Source organism: Hipposideros armiger, unplaced genomic scaffold (genome assembly GCF_001890085.2).
Source record: "Hipposideros armiger isolate ML-2016 unplaced genomic scaffold, ASM189008v1 scaffold_486, whole genome shotgun sequence".
NCBI lineage: Eukaryota > Metazoa > Chordata > Mammalia > Chiroptera > Hipposideridae > Hipposideros > Hipposideros armiger.
In genome coordinates, this window is record NW_017731836.1 from 178617 (window position 1) to 197613 (window position 18997).

Sequence of the window (18997 nt, forward strand, 5' to 3'; positions counted from 1 at the left end):
TGGCTGCTGTTGAGGGGAGTTCACTGCCAAATGTTAGTGGGAAGGATGAATAGCATTTTTCCTTCCTCAACTGAAGACCTGTAGTGTTCCTCCTGGACAAGTTCCAAGGGTGCTGTCTAGTGGTCCACGGGGTTCCCAAGCATGATGGATGGATGATGCTTATTTGAGTGGAGACAGTTGGGTTTCTCAATTCTGACTCTGGTCAGTCCTACCAATTGTTCCCTATTGACATATCCTCTCTCTCCCTGCTCCTCTTGCTCCAGGCTGGCAACTTTGATCTATTCTTAGAAGGTATGTGTGCATGGGACAGTAAGTGGGTAGCGGAAGGAAAAGAGATATAATATGGGACAATGGTTCAGAGGGTTGGTAGGGTGTAATAAGAAATACAGTGGGGAAATGGGAAGTAGCAGTGGTAGAAGGGAAATCATATCAATTAATGTATCAAAATATGATCCCACCACTTAATGATTTATTTCTACAATCTTCTTTTTTTGACACCTATGGAATAAATAGGGTTCCTACATATTCACTCATATATAATTTCCTTTCTCTGGTCATAAAGTTTGTTCACAAATGCAAATAAATAATGTTCCACGAATGGAATAACCAGGGGAGGAGTGTGGATGTGGATGCCTTTTGGTAAAGCCAGAGGGGTCCGTATGCTACATAAAGGAAACAAGGCTGCCAATAGCAATGTGCTTCACACTGTCTTCCTGACATCCAGTCTCTCCTGGCTCTTTGCTCCACAGAGCAAATTCTATCTCAGCCACAGGGGGGCCCCTGCTCCCCTGAACTGCCCATTTGTCACACCAGGAATTCAGAGGTAAAACGAGCAGCAGATTCAGGAGCAGAATAACAATATTTTGGGGTGGGGGGAGGTAATGGGATGAATGGAACATTTGGCAATCATCCAACATTTCTTCAAATTGGTGATGCTTGTGGATGACATTTGCAAAGTATTAGTTTGCAAATTAATACTTTAAATTAGTATTTAAATTAATTTAAATTAAATTAGTTTGTAGAGTATTTTGGACAAAAGTCCCTGGCTTTGCCAATCACTAAATACATATAAAATATCCTAACAACTCCTCGCTCTGACCCCAACGCACAATCCCACATTGCTGAGGGCGGTACAGGGCATGCTGGGACACCAGCACAGGTGTGCTCTGCTCCATTGTGACCAGGGCACCAGAGTCCTGCTGGAGGCGTGTCAGTGAGGGAGGGTTGTGTCTGTTACAATGAACGGAGGGCAGGGACTCCTCCGAAACCACTGGCTCTGAGGTACAAAACTCTGGCCTCTGCCACCACGCCTCCTTATAGCAACGGGTGTCACCCTATATGGGGCCAGCTCCCTGCAGCCATTTAGTATGGAGCAGCTGTGGCCAAACTGTGATCTCACTGTGGCTGGAAACCCACTTAAAATATTAGCTGTGATGATAAAGATGAATAATTCTTGTACCTTTGGGGCATATATGAGTTTACTTATCTCTTCTGTAAGCCCTGAAATGTTGCTGTTCAGCTGTCATGTGTAAGATATGGGTATCGTGGTCCCCCAAAATAATTAGGACAATAGCTCTTCAGGTTCCAAAACTTTGGATGGGTCCGTTTTCTGCATAATACTCTCTACAGAATAACAGGGGACTGAGTTATTTTGAGCTAAGTTAGGAGGGGAGGGTTGAGAATGGTAAAATTGCAGGGTGAGGATTGGGGTGGGAAGACGGTGAGCGGAAGTTTAGCTGAGACTCTCCTCCTCTCCAATCTTCTGTGTAGCTGGGATGCAGCAAAATTGTTTTGGCGGTTGGTACCCATGGCCTTAATCATCTCCCGAGTAGGATGCTGCTGCTGAGACCAAGAGAGAGAATTGTTCTAGCAGGGGGCTCCTTTAACTGAGCTTTTGCAAGAATTGTGCAGTCTGGCCATGGCTGCTGCTTTCGCTTGCATAGGCTGGCTTAACTCTGCTCCTTTCCACCATTGCCCCCCACCCCCACCCCAGTGGAAAGGAGGGGAGTGATACGGAGAACCAGCTTACCCATTAACTCGGGGCCTGCATTTTATTGACTGTGAACACTGGGTATCCCAGTTCTGGGGCCATCTGTGACCTGTCGTGCTGTAATAACTTGGTTTTGCCCGTGTTCGGCTCCCTCCACGAGTACTTAGTGTTAAATCATAGGGGGAGGAAGTGTGAGCAGAGGAAAAACAGCACTATTACATGACCCCCGATGAGACCGCTGTGATAGAATTAAAAGCTGCCGCCCTAGGACATTCTAACAGATGACATTGTGAGGTTGCCAAGGTAACCCACCAGGATACAGTTCTAGCATCTTTGGGGTTGATGCTGGGTAGGCGAGGTCAGTCAGAGGTGAGGCCCAGCTGTCCAGGGTCTATTCCCTTGCTGGCCAGTTCATGACAGCCAAGTGGAAAATCAAGGTTGACTGCTGCACAACACAAATGAACGTAACATTGGCTCCTCCTTGGATATGCCAGGTGAAAGAGAATCAGAATACTCCAGATAATTGTTCAACGTAGGTTACACAGAACCTAAAAGCACGATGCTAATGACTCATCTATTCATTCTGTAAATGTTTATTGAACACCTACTATGTAACCGGTAGGAAGTGTCAGAATATATCTAGAGGGAAAGGGCGAGAGTTATAGAAATCCATAAAAAATACAGATCCAAGCAGGGGGAAAAAAGACATTTAAGACATTTACAGACCACTAGTACGCAGGGAAGGTTGAATGGAGGAAAATGAAAACAATCAGAATAACTTATTAACTCCAAGGACCTGGTGTTAAAAAAAATGTGCAAAAATTTTATAGAGTGGAAAGGAGAACTGACTCTGGGTGGTGAACACACAATGTGATATACAGATGATGTATCATAGAATTGTACACTTGAAACCTATGTAACTTTACTAACCATTGTCACCCCAATAAACTTTAATAAAAAATAGATAATAAAAATGGAAAAAAAATGATTTGCTTCAAGGAAATCAACCTCTTCCCCCAACCACAACCAACTTACGCTGCATTACCCCCTTTTCTCTTTATCTTTAAAAAAAAAAAAAACCTTTTGTTTACTTTTGGACTACTGGTTAATGCCTTATAAATGTTACTTTTTTTCTCCAATTTAGTGGCCATGAAAGGATCAGAAAGATTTCCCATGGGCCCTGCCTTACAACACCTGGAGGTTTCTGACAGATAAATAACAAAAAGATCCCTCCCTTTGGCCTCATAGGTGAGTGTTCAAAACCACCTGTGCCCACACACTATTGTTCGAACCTGGACTTGGGCCATCACCTGGTCTTATTTTCTCCTACATGGCAAGCCAAAGGAGGGCAGAGAGCCAGGGAGACTGGAGGTGGTGACAGCAGTGGGTGGGGTAGAAAGGAAAAGGGGCAAAAACCAAAAAAACAAAAACCCTGGTGGGGTGAGAGGGGAGGAAAACAACTGGGATGGATACAGAAAAGGAAGAAAATGTCTGAGAAGTTGCAGTACCAAGAATTCCTGAAAACAAAATAACATTTCCTTACCCCCTGGGGAGGGCTTATTAATACCTGAAGGACCTCATTCTAACTCTGCTGGGGCTGAATCCAACCCTCTACTCTGCTGACTCCAATGCCTGAGGCCCCCTTCTTGCCCAACCAGAAAAGGTAGATAATTAGATTATGTCAGCTCTCTGTTCCTGTCCCTTATAATATTAATAATAACAACGATAATGGCTAAGTTACAGAGTGCTTCCTAAACACTTATATACAAACCCCATGAGGAATTGCTATTTGACAAATAAGAAAACAAGCCCATTTAAATCACTTACCCAAGTCACACAGGGAGTAAGTGGGGAGGCCAGGAGGCTAACCCTGACTGTTTGGCTCTAGGGTGCCAGTCTTAACTCCTACGCTGTAATTTTGCTTTGTTTAAATAGTTTCAAGAAGAAAATCTTTTATAATGCGCTCACTGCCACATATCTTCACTGTACTACAGCAGCCCAGGCCTGGCGCTTTGTTTATATAATTTTCTTCCTGGGCAGCATAAAGTTGCAGGGCAAGATGGTTCACCAGATCTTTTCAAACCTCCCGGACACCCTAAGTAGGTGGACTAGGGTGTGCCAAGGAGATGGTGGCATTATCCCTCTTCCACAGCACTAACTCCCGAGAAATAACTTAGGTATCACCTGAGACGCCAGGAGATGGGCCCACCTGTGGAATGGAAAGGAGGAACGGTCCTCTCTTAAAGATCTCCCCACCTCCTAGCCTCAGCACCTTGGGGGCAGTCGCCTTCCAGCATCCCAGCTCAAAATTTGAGGGATCCCAGTACCCCCACGCTTGCTTTTGACGCATACAGCTTTGCTTAGGAGGAGGCGAGAGGGTGGGAGCGCGAGCCTTGGACCTCCGCGCGGAGGAGCAGCAGCGAGGGTCGCTGACGGGGTGGAAGTGTGTGCGGCACGCAGGTTGCCGGCCGCGTGGAGGCAGCCGCGTGGGGCGGGCCCTCTGCTCCCGCGGCGGCTGTCAGGGACCGCGCGGCTTCCCCCGAAGATGCAGAGCAGCATATTTTGCACATGAGTTCAGAGGAAGAGGAAGTGTAGCCGGCGGACGCGCGGCGGCGGCGGGGGCGCGTCGGGACTGAAGCCGGAGCGCGCCGGGCTCAGGGCGCAGCGAGCGGGAGCGCGGCGGCCGCGGGCTCCGCGGAGGGACCGACTCACCGATCGCCGGAGGGACAGACACACTAGCGCGCCGTGCCGCCGCTCCCCGCCCCCACCCACTGGCGCCCACGCCTTGCCTCTGCATGGTACAAACTTTCCTCCCGGGACCGAACACACTGTCTCAGGGAGCCCGCACCCGCGCCTTCTCAGCTAATCCCGAACGGTAGGTGGGCGCGCGGCAGGACTTGGGGTGTGTGCGGCCACATGCACTTCGATTTGGCCCAGCGGATCCGGACCCGGGAGGACGGGAGCCCCGCGTGGAGGCTCCATACAGGTTGCGGGAGCTGGGGTGTGCTTCCCAGGCTCCGGGGTTGCCAGAGGGCCCCTCCTCCCCCCCTCCACGCCCCCCGCACCTCCCGCCCGGGTTTGGATGGGGTCGGGGACGGATCCATAGGTCACAGCCGTCTTGGGCCAACTTTTTTTTTTGGGGGGGGGGAATCACCCCTGGCGCGTTGTGGGGAGAGGCACCCCAGAGCAGTCTGGGGGGGTCGTGGGCTTTGCAGGTTCGGAGGTTCCTAGGGAGGAAGCAGAGGGGAAGCTTCCAAGCTACAGGTGGGTCTAGGACACGGCTGCAGGGGGTCCTCCGCAAAGATCTGGAGGCAGCTGGCTACGGAATCCAGGTTCAGGAGGGCGTGAGGGTGGGGTGGAGGCGGCTCCGGCTGCCCTGCCGCGTGCGCCCTGGGAGGTGGGTTTGTTCCAGGGGCAGGGGTGCTGGATGGGTGGGAGCAGACGTGCCGCACGTCCTGAGGAAGTGCCGCAGCCACTGGAGTCTCAGAGACTCGGGGCGCAGGGAGTCCTCAGCGCTGAAAACAGGAATCTCCTTTCTGTAAGGGATTTTCTTCCCTCGTCCTAACCCACTTTCTTAGGCTCAATGGACGTCAGGGTGGGTCTGGGTCAGGGTGGGGTGGTATATTTCAAGAAATCCAGTTGTCTGGCAACCCCCCCGCTTCTCCCCGGGCAGGGCTCTTGCCCTTCACCTAGGGTATCGCCGTCTGTGGCAGTGAGAAGAGCGCGGAGGCCAAGGTGCTGGCCCGGGCGCGCTCCCTGATGGCTCCCTGTTGCACACGCTGGGCTGCCCTCTGTGGTTGTTGGTGGTCCTCAGGGACGCTGGGTGGTGTCAGTGAGTTTGTCAGGGGGCTTAAAAACAAACAAACAAAATATATATATTTTTAAAAGTCTGGCTCAAATCCCTATATTTGAGTGGTTGCCCTGGTTTCCAGTAACAGCCCCTTCTTGTAATTGGTACAGCTGTTTTCAGATGCTGGGCGTGCAGGCAGGCTAGGCGCCTTCCAGCCCCTGCCATCCTGTGTCATCTCAGGATAAGGGAGGCCCTGCCAGGAAGGAAGGCAGGCGTAATGTGAGCGACCTTAGGGCCCGCGAGGAGGACGCGCTATGAACCCCACGTGTCCCTAGCCACCGGGATTCCTAATTTGTACCTCTGAACAGCTGAATTTCCTACCGAGTTCAGGTGACCCCAGATGTCACCAAATCCCACAGAGGGATTAAGCAACAAGCTGTTTGGGGCCCTTGGTGCATGTGTGTGCTAACCTTCGGTGAAATCACCTTAACCTCAGAGGGAGCTCTGCATCCTCTTTTGCCTTCAGTGGGGTTTCTGGCCTGAGAGCTGGGACATCAGTCATCCTCTGGCTGTATTTGTATAACAAGACGTTGCGTTGGTTTTTCTTTGTTTGTCTTTTGGCTGCACGGACACGGGGCAAATGGAGGTGGAGTGTTGTGCAGCTAGCTAATAGATATGGTGCAGGAACTGAAAGAGAACAAATTGGGAATACAAGTCAGTGTGTTCTTTTTCTCTCTCTTGAGCAGGAATTTTTGGCTTACAGTCAAATAATGCTTTGTCTGTAGGGAAACAGGCAGAAAATCTTTGGCATGAGTGATGTGAGTTCCTGTAAAGCTACTCGCGTTCTTGCGGTCTTCACTTTTCAGCAGGACTGAAACGGTGTGGGCCCATGGCTTGGTGGGCATGGGCGCCTTGCCGAATTTCTAACTTGGTGGGCTCAGGAGAGGGCACTGTGACTCTTTCCCCTGTCCATCTCATTTTAGCAAGTATAGAAAAGAAGCAAAACAAGTGACCGCCCACCTATCCACACTTCAAGCTTGTAGTTTTGCTATATTGGTTTTATTATACATCTCCCCATCTATTTATCCCTCTGTCCATCCATCAGTCGGATTTATTTTATGCAATGTATAGTAAATTACAGACATTGATACAGGTCACTCCTAAACACTTAAGCACACATTATTTAGAGTTCAGTATACATTCATGATTTTCTTAAGGTAAAATTTATATACGTATAATGAAATGCACAAATCTTGAGAGTAACATTTGCATAATGTTTTGACAGATGAGTACACCTGTGTAACCCTAGTCTCTCTCAAGAAAGAGAGAATATTTCCATCATCTCAGAAAGTTCCTTCATCCCCACTCTCTGTCAGTCCCTGCCCCCACCCTTTCAGTGGCAACCACTGCTCTGATTATTTCTCACTCTAGCTTAGTTTAGCCTGTTCTTGACCTTCATTTAAGTGGGATTCTACAGTATTGTGTAACCTTCTTTCACTCAGTATGTTTTTGAGATTCATCCATGTTGAATGTTCAGTTATTTGGTCTTTTTAAACAAAATTTTTTATTACTGAGGTATATTCCAGGTTATGTCTGTGCCACCATTTGTTTATATAGTCCCCTGTTGATGGACACATGACTTATTTCCAGTTTGGGAGGGTATTGTGAATAAAGCTGCTATGAATATTTGTGTGCAAGTCTTTCTAGAAGTGGAATTGATGGGTCATAGAAGAAGTGTATCTGAAGCTTATAAGAAACTGCCGGACTTTCCAACATGCTTATACCATTTTCCATGCCCACAAGCAAGGAATATGAGTATGAAATTCCAGATACTACAACCTATTTTTCCGAGCTCCAAGTTAAGAGCATGGCTTGACTAGTGTTTTTCTGGGGCCCGTGAGACCCAGAAATTGGGACCACCTGAGACAGTCTAGAACATGTTGTTTTCATAGGTGGAGGAACTGTGAGAAATCTCTGACTCTGCCAGTAAATGAGTTTGCACTTAAATTATTGCAGACGATCAGACGAGTATTTTATTTTTAGAGATCTTCAGAGAAGGGAATTCCATAGGGGGATGTACACTTGGTTGTGTAAGAAGATTGACTGAGTGCTTTCTATATAAAGAAAAATAACCCCCAGCCCTGCAGAATTCCACTGAATTTCTGCTTAGAAACCCCTGGGGAATGTCTGGGCGTATAGGTCTGGTTGATGTGAACTTGGTGGCGAGTCCCGTTGGATTTCACTGGCTTGGGCAGCTGGCTGTTGAAAGGGGTTGTGTTTGCTTTGTGAGGAAGATCAGATTTGGCTTTTTAAAGACTCAGAAAACAGCTTTCCTGTTAAAGTGATTTGGCCTGTCAGTGAAAACATGGCCTGTCAAGCACCCCCCTTATTGTCCTGGCTGAGAAAATGGGCTGGTCTTCATCAGCTCCCCTTATACCTTAGTCCTCTCTGTGGGCCAGAGCTGAACCTGTTATTGGCTGATCCAGGAAACAGGAATTGAGCTACCCTGCCTGCGAGGGACCCCAGGATGAAATTTTTACATTTTGCCAAGATGTCTCAGTGGGGACCAAGCTTTGCAGATGGTATAGTCTTGAGACAGTGCAGTGCGTTTGGGGACTGTTCTCATCCACAGCCTAGTCCAGCGCCTGCCACAGAGTAGGGGCACAATCAACGTTGGCTGATTCTTGTGACTCATGGTACCCATCTAGGCGACTGCCTCTCTGGAGGGTGACAGCGAATACCGAAATGTCTGAGGGCCCTGAGACGTATCTCCCTAGAGGCCACTTTACCATAGCCTAGGAAACAGGTTTAAAGTATTTGGGCCTGAGAAAACTTTGCCGACTGTAAACTTGTTTTATAGTGGCATCGTTCTTATTTTATTACAGATTTTACTATCGTTATTAACAAAATAATAATTATAGCTACCACTTGCCAAGTGCTTACTCTTTGCCAGGCACCGTTAGGCACTTTACTTGGCTGCGTTCTCTGAATGTAATCCTCCTGAGAGGCGAGCACTGTTATTATCTGTACTTTAGCCTTCAGGAAACTGTAGCTTAATGAGGTTAAGCTACTTGCCCTAAGTTCACGTTTTCATGTTTCCCAGACTTTAGACGGAGGGGCTGTGATGTTCGGTTTCGCAAATGCAGATTCCGTGTACATGCACAGAGTCCCCAGTATGCAAAGCCATAGTATAGATACGTAAACTGGGTAGGCAGAACAGTCGCAAGAAATGACACACTTAAATCACTTTCTTGAGCCTTTTTTCTTTTTGTTTTAAGCTTGCTGGGTTTAGGGCAGCCAGGGTCTATGTAGAGGTACTAATTTGGGTGACAATTTAAGATATTCTTAGTTGATTATGATTGTAATTTTATTGTAGGAAATGAAAGACATTACCAGCTGTTTGGTTTGAGTGTCTGTAGCTGAGCTGTCCAATACAGTAGCCACTAGCGACATGTGGTTATTTACATTTAAATGTAAATGAATTAAAATGAAATAAAATTTAAAACTCAGTTCCTCAGTCTCACTAGCCACCTTTCAAGTGCTCTCTAACACGTGGTTATTGGCTACAGAATTGCACGGTGCAGATATAGACTATGTTCATCATCACTGAAAGTTTCTCTGATAGTGCTGCTCTATAGTAAGCATTTCTTTTTTTTTCCCCTTCAATTTAAGCATTTGGAACATACTTGGCTAAGGCTTCAGCAACTTTTTACTGACAAAAATAAATTCAGCCAGATTTTTCTGTTGTGTTTACCTTTTAAAAGTTGTGTGAGAGTGGTGTGTGTGTGTGTGTGTGTGTGTGTGTGTGTGTGTGTGTGTGTGGTCTTTCCTCTCATTTACATTCAGTTTTTGACATAAATTTGACATTTCCTTTTCTCCAGGGCCCCAGAAATTATCATTGCATATTTTACCAAGATGCTTTCTCTGAAAAGATCAGTACAGCAGGCAAGCAGTGGCCACTGCTTGAGCCCTGTTAGTTCCTTGCTCTCCAAATAAGAATTCAGTTCAGCTTTTAAATATGCATTTGTGCAGTGAACTCCCTACCTGGGCTGAATTCAGGAAGAAAAATCACTCTCAGCAGGGCCAGAACCAAAGAGCTGGAAAATCAGGTCACATTCTACACGTGATGGCGACGTGCCAAGACTGAGATGGAGGAGATGACATTTGGGGTACTTGAAGGCTTTGTTTTGGGGTTTTCCTGGTCTGGCCTGCCCCTATGGTATAGGGAGCACTGGAGAATTGGCAGCTTCCATGTCCTGACGGTACAGGACAATGGGGGCATGGCACAATGGCTCTCCCCTCTCCTGTGCTGAACACTATTCCAGAATCAGGTTCAATGGAGAGGGGACACCCGCCTCAGGTGTCAGCGGGGAACCAGGGTCAGCCAGAGGTGGAAGGTCAACATGAGCCATGTTTTGCTCAGCTTCAGTGCTGACCAACTCTTCAGCTATTTTACAAAACAGTGTTGGATGTTTCCACACTTTTTTCAACCAGGAAGCTAGCTATACTTCACTGACAGCTTTTTCTTTTTCCTTTTTGGCTTTACAACTAAATTGTTCCATATTTTTGTTCCATAGGCAGACCCCCTAGATTGTCAGCATTTATTCTTCGCAGAGGATTATCAGCTTCCGCTCTTTGTGTGTGTGTGTGTGTGTGTGTGTGTGTGTTGAAACTCCCTACTTTTCTTTTTCACACTGAGGAAATATTTTCTGAGGAACTATTCAAGTTTTATGGGATAACTCCTAAATTCTTCAGCTTGGGAGAAATTGTTGTAATAGCTGTTATCCATAAAGTTGGATGGGAAGAGATTAAGTTCATCACAGATTCTGGTAAATAGAACATGACCGTATTGAGTATTACCAAGTTTCAGAAATACAAAGTACAAGGAATCACACTGTTCATTTAAACACTTTTTTAATGTAGAGAGGTCTTTTGGGATTTCCCCAATATCCCCAACCTTATAAGCACCCTTATCAGTGTGGTGTAATTGTGGGTATCGGCAGGTTAAAAGGAGTTTTTATAATGGATAACAATACTAGTAATATTATTAATAATGGTTAACATTTATACTGCTTTTTCTATGTGCCTGAACTCTTCTAACCCCTGTTAAACATTAACATATTTAATCTTTACCTTACAAGTAGCTTCTGCAGTTATCCCCATTTTATAGTGAGAAAACTGAGGTTAAGTGGCTTCCTCAAGGTAGAGACACCAGGATTTGAACCCAGGGCATCTGACTCCAGAGCCCGTGCACCCAACCCCTGTGCTATACTGTTGAGAAGGTGAACTTGAGAACGACACACAAATATTCCAAAGGCCCTTTTTCATCCTTTGCCAGATAATAAGAGTCTTTCCTACTCCAGACCGATGGTGACTAAGTAGGTGTTTATCGCGCATCTGTTGGGCCGAGGCATTGAGATAGCCGCTGTAGGGGATGAAGAAGACATGATTGCTGCCTTGGAGAAGTTTGATGTCACTTAGGAAGATGAAGCATTACCAGAAAGCTCCAGAGGTCTCCCTTGAACTCTGGACTGGTCTACCCAGCTGCCCATCTCACACTTCCACTTGGTTGGAGCTCACACACCTCAAACAATCTCCTGTCTTCCTTGGCTCAGCTCTTTCTCCCACAGCCATGCCCATCGCAGAAGGTGGCTGCTGCGGCCTTCCGGGTGCTCAGGTCTCAGACCTGAGGGGTGTCTTGGATGCCCTCTTTTTCTCATGCCCTATTTTCAAACCACCAATAAGTCCCATTGTCTACCTTCAACACATACCCAGCATTTGAGGCTCACACCTCATCATCATCTGGTCTCCCCCCTCTCCCATGGTCAGTCATGGCCGGAGTGATTGTGTCTCCCTTCAGCTGGAAACCCTCTAGGGGCTCCCACCTCCCTCAGGGTAGAGCCAGAGTCCTTACCACGTACCGCACGGCCCCCATGATCTACCTCCCCGCGCCTCTCACTGTATGTGCTGCCTACAGCCGCCCCACTTCACTAGGCAGCTCCTGGAATGTCCCAGTCTGTTTGCACAGGCCTCCACCTTGCCTGCTACACCATCCCCTTATCCCATGGCCCCGTTTGTCACCTTCTTCTTGATTTTGCTTACTGTCACCTCTGGGTGAGGCCCTCGCTGATCACCCTTAAAAAAAATTGCACCCCCTTTCCCTGTACTTGCTATCCCTCCTCCTTGCCTTAGGTCCTTTATTTGATATACTTTTAAAGTTGAAGTTCACTTATTATTTTTGTCTATTGTCTGTTTCTCTGCTCCTGAGGGTAAGGTCCATGAGGGTAGGGTTGTTATTTATTTTTCTATCTCTTGTTTCACTTTGGTGTCCCAGCATTTAGAACCGTGCCTTGCATGTACTAAGTGCTCAGTAAAGGAGAGTGTGATGGTTAATTTGATGTGTCAGCTTGGCTAGATGGTATCCAGTTTTGGGTCAACACCAGTCTAGGTATTGCTGTGGAGTATTATATTTAGGTGTGATTTAAACCAGTACTTGTAGACTTTGAATAAAGTAGATTATCCTCCATAGTATGGGCGAGCCTCATTTAATCAGTTGAAGGACTTAAGAGAAAAGACTGAGGTCTTCTGAGGAGGAAGGAATTCTGCCTCCAGACTGACTGCCTTAGGGCTCAATTCAGTAACATCAACTCTTCCCTGCGTGTGTGGCTTGCTCTGCAGATTTCCGACTTGTCAGCCCCCACAATCACATGAACATTATAATTCCTTAAAACAATTCTGACCCACCTTCTCGCTATACAGATACACACACACACACACACACACACACACACACACACACACACACACACACACACACACACACACACCCTCTATCTCTCTGTCATGTTGGTTCTGTTTCTCTGGAGAACCCTAAGACAGAGAGGGTCAAGATGGAAGGGAAGGAGTGCTTGGTGTGTAAAAAAGATAGCACTGGCTTGGTCCACCCTGACTCCAGGGTACATGAAGGGGAACAGTGGTAGATGGGATTGGGATGGCGGGAGGTTGAGGCTAAAGACTCCAAGCTGACGGCAGATGTGACTTACGTACGCTCTTTGAGCCATTTGTGTACTGCAGACTGATTAATCGGGCAAAAGCTGGTGCTGGGAATTAGATAGATGAGAAACCCGGGGAAGCCAGAGTGACGAAGGCTTTTGACAGTCCTGAAACAGGGGGTAGGCCCAGAGAATGAAGTGGCGGAATTGACAGCGCCCACCAACACTTGGAACCTGGCCTGTCGTGGGGCGAGGACAGCTGCAGAAGCAGGCTGATACCTAACGTTTGGAGCCTGGATGTTCCGAGGGTAGTGGTACTCCCCATAGAAACAAGAAATGCGGGAGGAAGAACAGGCTTGTTGGGCAAGATACTGAGTTCTCTTTGGGGCATCTGAGGAACAGAGAGAGAGAGAGAGTCAGGAGTTGGAGGGACGTGGAACCAAAAAGGTCAGCAGGGCCACGTTCTTCTAGACTGTGGTTCTCAGCCCTGGTTCAAGAGGCTTAAGAAAGATCCGGGCCCCGCTGAGGCCTGGGTGCTAGGAGATGGGAGAGAGTTAGGAATGGGGAAAAGACTGGGTTTGCCGCTAGAGTGTTGATTCTCCACTCCGGCTGCCAGTTAGAATCACTTAGGGGGCTTTAAAAAATACTGATGCTTGGTCCCCACCCGCAAATGCCTGGGCATCAGGACTTTTAAAACAGCTCTCCAGAGGATTCCAGTGTGCGACCAAGATTGAGAACCACGGCCATCGTCTAGGGTTGCTCAAACTTGACTGCGATTCAAACTTTAAGGAATCCCTTGTCACTAAAAGATAGGTTCTAATTCCGCAGGGCTGGCCGCGGCCTGAGTTCGGCGCGTCTAACAGGCTCCCAGGGATTCTCATGCTGCCGGCCTGAGGACCACGCTTTGAGTAGCAAGTTTTCCTGAGAGGGAACTGTTTTGAGTGAAGGGTGGCTGTGATGGAGGAGAGCAGAAGGGTAGTGAGGATCAGACACCCACTGAGATGTGGGGGTGGAGGTGGGGTGGAGGGGTAAGCTAGTGTTTTCTTTGGATAACGTAAATACCCCTTGTATTCCTTATCTTTTGCCGGGTAACAAATTACTCCCAACCTTGGCAGCTGAAAACAATAAGCTTTTGTTATGTCACAGGGTTTCTGTGAGTTAGAAACCCAGAAGCAGCGTAGCTGGATGATTCTGACTCAGGGTCTCTCATGAGGTTGTGGCGAAGATGTCGGCCGGGCTGGAGGCTGTTCTGGGCTGAAGGATCTATTTCCACGTGGGTGTTGAATTAGAACTGGCTGTTGGGTGGAGGCCTCAGTTCCCTACCATGAAGACTTCTCCACGGGTTTCATAAAGCTTCCTCATCACACGGCAGCTGGCTGCCCCCAGAGTGAGTGAATCAAGAGAAAGCAAAGTAGAACCCTCGTGTCGCCTATAACCTAACCTTGGCAATCACATTCCCCATTTCAGCAGTATCCTACTGGCTGCACAGGTCAGCCCTAGGACCATCTTGGAGACTAGCTATGATACTCCTTATTGTTTGCAGCTAGCAAAATAGTGCACGCACCACACAGAAAACTTGAAAAATAAAGAAAATCATGAAGTTCTGTGAACATCATGGTCTATATGTCCTGCCAGTTAAAAAAAAGAATGTGGATTTTTATATGCAGTTATACACCTAAATATTTAAAATTGACACCATACAATAATACCGTTTCATATAGATTGTTTGTTTACTTGGCATTGAATCAGGAGCACTTTGAACAGGTAAATTTTACTTATCCTTGGGTTTCTGTCTAAGGTCATGTTTGTAGGATATCAGGATTTGACATCTGAATAGTTGACTGAATTTTGAAGTTTTTATGTACGCGTCTGGGTTGAAAGAGACATTCCTATCATGTAAAAATCTTTTTAAATGCGGATTGTCACTTCTTGCTTTGGATGCCTGAATGATGTAATAAACACACTCCAGTCTTCAAATATGGGATTTGAGTGTAGAAATAAAAAATGAGTTTGCCATCTGATACAGCATCGTTGCATGTAATTGCCGTCTCTGGTTGCTTGTCATGAGCTGTTGGCAATTGTTAATATTAGCTTTACAGTCTGCCTCAGATTAGTGGCAAGTGTGGTGAAAGAGGGCTCACTCTTAATGAAACTAATTTGTATTGAAACTATAACTACATTTATTGCCCCCGTTATTTAAATACGTGCATGTTAGTAAAAATGAACCTTAAAACTGAGGTTTTTTTTATAAACTGTAGCTGAAAAAAAATCATCTTTTAAGGAGGCGATCCTTTTTGAAGTGGTTTTCCAGTGTTTCATGGGTACCCTGGGAAGCATTTCAGAAGCAAATTAGAAATACTTTTGAAATAAAAATTTCAACATTTAAAATGATACAGGGCATCGTGCCCCATTGCTGATCAGCTTTTTCTGGAACCAAGTCTATGGTGATGTGCCCTCTGTTTTGTATCACAGCAATTGCCTCTGAATGCCCTGCACCCTGGCCAGACTTCTAGCCTCACTGCACCATGCACATCTGTTCATTGTCTTTCTCCTCTTTTCACCTGCCATCTCCTTGAGGGCAGGGCTTGCTCTTCCTTTTTTTATATTTCCTAATTGAGGGCTGACTCAAAGCAGATCTTGATAAATGCATATTGAATGAACAAATGCATGAATTTGGAATATAAGTTCCCTCCCTCGTGGAGCTGACAGTTTCTGCATGAAGCCGGTCTAGCATATACCAGAGACACACCCCATTCTAGGTCTGATTCAGAAAGAGTTGATTTTTTCAGAAGGTCACCATTTGAGGGATGCTTGCTTTCTGGTCATTTGCAATGTCTAACGTCCTCTCCTTGTAGTTGGGTCTCAGAGCTTCTCGGTGATGACCTTATTTGCCTCCCTAGTCAGCATTCAGTTCCTAAACACTTTTAGCCAATTTCTGCTAGAGAACTGTAAGTATATTTTGGCTCTTTTCCTGCTGTCTCATCACAGGAATGGGGAAAGACCTCCTTTCTTTTCTCTACCTTTTAAGATTGCATGGAGGGAGTTTCTTAGTACCTTGATGCTAGAGAGACCCATATACATGGGTGTAGGGATGTCTTCTGGGAAGAGAAAGATATAAAAAGAAGAAAAAAAAACCCCTCCCAAACGAGTGTCCAATAATCAAAGCTGATTTTCTAATCCACTCACACATAAAACATGTAACCTGATTTATATTAGGTGTCAATGTGAAATGACTGTAGGAATTTGAAGGGGCAGAGCTCTAGGTGTTAGATGGACCATAGAAAAGGAATGGGAAAATACCACACACACAGGTGATTTTTAGCATGTGTCCTTTACAAAAGCAGACAACAGCGACGAAAAGAGAAACACACTCAGTGAGCTGATGGTCCAGAGTGGACAGGAGGTGGAGGAGCTAATCCATTGGCCTCTCCGAGGGTCTCCTCTTCCACCATGCCTCCTGTGGGGTCAGCATATGGCCACCCTGAATGTGTAAAGGGGATCTGTCTTCATTAACAGGACCCTGCATTTGCCATACAACCCTGCAGCCCATTCCTAAGTATTACCCTAGAGAAACGAAAGCATATGCCTCATAAAAACTTCTACATCAGTGTTTATAACCACTGTATTCACAATCAACCCAAATTGGAAACAACCCAGATGTCCTTCCAAGGGTGAATGGCTGAAGCAAGGCCCCTAAATGCAGGCCAGTCTCAACTGGTGCTTGACGGAGGAGACAGCCGGCCGTGGTCATTTTGAGCAAGCTTGGTGTGTAAGTTACCTGTTTCATGACAAATCACCCCAAAATTTAGAGGCTTAAAACAGCAACCGTGATATATTTTGCTCAGCAATCTTCAGTTTGGGCAGGTCTTGATGGAAACAGCTTGTCTCCGCTCCACATGGTGTCAGTGGCTTGACTGAAGCAGACGCTTGACTTCCAAGAGAGCTAACTCGCTGGCAAGATGGCTGGCAAGTTGGTGCTAGCTCTTGGTTCGTCTCCACATGCACCTGTCTTTGGGGCTGCTTGGGCTTCCTCATAGCATGGCGACTGGGATCCAAGGGCAGGCATCCCGAGACTCAGGCAGTGGATGCTCCCAGTTTCTTAAGGTCCAGCCCAGAAATGGGCACTGTCTCGTTCCACCACGTTCTGTTCGTCAGGAAGTCATGGAGCCCAGATTCAGGGGAGGTAATATAGACGTTACTTCTCGATGGCAGGAGTGTCAAAGGATTTTGGGGTCACACGTAAAAAACTATCACACTTACCATTTACCTTCTGCCCCACTACAGACCTTGACCCCCGAGGGAGATGTGCCTGAATGTCTGCGTGAGGAAGTGGGCAACCACGTTAGGAGCTATCTTGCCTGCATCTGGCAAGGCTGTTCCCTTCGCTCTCCCCGTGGCCTCTCACCTCTCACTGCCCTCATTCTGTGCCCCAGGCTTCTTGCCAGATTCTCATGTGAGCATGGTGTGGGAACCTTGCGTATTAAACAGTCAAGTTTATAAAACTCTACAATAATGTAAGGCATTATTATATTTTATTTTTCCTCCTTTTGGTAAGCTAGATTTTTCTGACTTGTTTAAGCATAGTAGGGACGATAAGAGATATTTTCGGAATGATCTAAAGTCTTTCCTATTTTGACAGGTGGTGGCGGAGGTGGGAGGGTGGGGGTGGGGTTGGTAGAAGAATGACGGAAAGAACTAAAAAGAATGCAGGCATGCCAGTAAGGCTCTTGACACCAAAGAGGAAGAGGTACAATTCACACTAAGGTTTTAGTGGCCCGCAACTGCTTCACATGCCTCCCTTCCCAGAGAGAGCTGTGCTCTAAGAACAGCTGCTTAACCAGGGTTGTAGGCACTCCAAAGAAATGAATCTCTAACGTTTGAACACCCAAGGATTCACTGATATTACAATTTTGCTACTGTTTGGTAGTGTTTCTCTTTTCTGTGTCTGATCACATAGATGATTTCCCTAGAGCTGCATCATGTCCTTTGAGACACGCACAGTGTTCTTTGGGGTGAATTTGGGCAGAGACCTCAAGTTTGGGACAGTCTGATTGAAACCTTAAAGTTGTGAATTGGGCAAGTTTTTCTAATGCTTCTTGGCACACCTCTCCCACTTCCTCCCAACCTTGTCTGAATCTTTCTTACTCATCCTGGTAACTCTCTCCTTTTTTTTTTTTTCTGCTCTCAGGGCACCTGTTCTCTATGACAAAAATTGAATCATACTAAAGTGTTAGTGGCTACCACTAGGAGCTGAGTTTGTTGCTCTTCCCATGGAGATATTTGTGGTTTCCAGGGAGATGATGAGGTAGGGTGACTGATTTCAAAGGAATGAATCTCTAATGCTAGAATTTCTCTAACAGGATAGGGAGGATATTTGAGGAGCAGGTTCCCAAACACTCAGTCCTGCATAGAGTGGTAGGCAAGTAAGTGACTTGGTAAGCCTCTGAGTTATTTCCAGTTCTGTCCTAATGGTAACAGTGCTCATCTCACCAAGGTTACCTGGTCCCCAGGACTTAGGAGCCTCCCCTTTCCACTTCTGCTTTGTCCAAGCAGATGCCAGTTGGCTTGCTTTCTAGCAGTTAAATATGCAGCCCCTGTACAAATCAGCCATTAAATCTGCCGAACTACAGAGTATTTTACAAGTAATCAGTTCATGCAGATTGCACATAAATCATGTCTGCTCCGGCCCTTTGGACGCTAATGTTCCCTTATTAAGGCATAAGTAAGCCTTCCTGTTCTCATCTATCCTTCCAGACTTTTTTTAATTACTGAAAAGTATAGCCTGGTTGTCGCTACACCATCCTCTTCCACTACCATCCTCCCCTGCCCCCCCACATACACACACACCCTCATTGCATTTTTGAGGTTCATTTTGTTTTTCTGGAGCTTGCCAAATTGCCTTAGGAAGCTGGGTACCTTGTGAATGGACCGAGCAGAAGGAAGTTCTTATCTCTCAAAGGAAGCAGTCACCACGTTTCTGTTTGTGATATTCTTGGCCAGTTAATATTTTTGTGAAATATGTTCTGATGGCAGAACCAGTACCGCAGAGAGGGGGGAAGTACTGGTCGTGCTTGGTGCACTAAAGGAAGATATCTTCTACCGAAGTCTGGGGAGGGGATAAAACGTCATTTGACCAATGTCATTCTGCTTAAATAAACAGAGAACCTTCATTGTTTTTAATCCCCTGGAAGACCGGAAGCTCAGTCACCCAAAATGCACATTATT

The 18997-nt window shown here is 46.5% G+C and overlaps 1 protein-coding gene across 1 annotated transcript in view; it reads left to right on the forward strand.

Annotated features, from left to right (window-relative positions):
- Positions 1-4536: 4536 nt before the first annotated feature.
- The window catches only part of RFTN1 (raftlin, lipid raft linker 1), a 198128-nt gene continuing 183667 nt past the window's right edge, over positions 4537-18997 (forward strand). The window contains exon 1 of the mRNA XM_019667171.1: positions 4537-4865. The gene's annotated coding sequence lies outside the window, so the exon portion shown is untranslated. The remainder of the gene's footprint in view (positions 4866-18997) is intronic.